The sequence below is a fragment of the Raphanus sativus genome, chromosome 9, assembly GCF_000801105.2.
Source record: "Raphanus sativus cultivar WK10039 chromosome 9, ASM80110v3, whole genome shotgun sequence".
In the NCBI taxonomy this organism is placed as follows: Eukaryota; Viridiplantae; Streptophyta; class Magnoliopsida; order Brassicales; family Brassicaceae; genus Raphanus; species Raphanus sativus.
In genome coordinates this window covers 15,274,670-15,275,217 of record NC_079519.1, presented here as the reverse complement: position 1 = coordinate 15,275,217, position 548 = coordinate 15,274,670, and the positions used below count along the sequence as shown (strand labels likewise).

At 45.8% G+C, this 548-nt stretch overlaps 1 non-coding gene across 1 annotated transcript; it reads left to right on the top strand.

The window, feature by feature from the left end:
• Positions 1-228: 228 nt before the first annotated feature.
• On the top strand, positions 229-335 carry LOC130500493 (small nucleolar RNA R71). The gene has a single exon (XR_008939115.1). It is a non-coding gene; the product is annotated as a small nucleolar RNA R71 (small nucleolar RNA).
• Positions 336-548: the final 213 nt, after the last annotated feature.

The following is a 548-nucleotide window of genomic DNA, read 5'->3' as shown; positions in this document are numbered from 1 at the left end:
ACCTTAGTTGTTAGCTCATCAATTTTCTGGGTGTGTACACTGTTCCCTTTCTTGGAGCGGTTGCTCTCCTGATTCTCATTGGCTGAGCTAGCTGCCATGTTCTCAATCAGCTTGAACGCTCCATCAGTGGTCTGAGTTATGAAGTCTCCATTGCTGGAAGAGTTTAGAGAACCTTGGTATTTCCAGTCCACTCCATCATAGAAAATGCCCAGAAGGTAATCATCATCAAATCCATGGAGAGGGCATTCTCTCTGGTAGTCATTGAAGCGCTCCCATGCATCACAAAAAGGCTCATCATGGAACTATCTTAATGAGTTGATCTTGTTCCTCAATGCAGCTGTTCTCGCCTTAGAGTAGAAATGGTTGAGGAACGCTGATCGGACCTGTTCCCATGAAGTGAGAGAGCCGGTAGGGAGAGAGTTCAACCACCGTGCAGCTTTTCCATCAAGAGAGAATGGGAATAGCACGCACTTGATGTAGTCTGATGGCACACCATTCGCACGAGTGAAACTGCAGACTTTTCGAAATTCTCAATATGCTCCATTGAA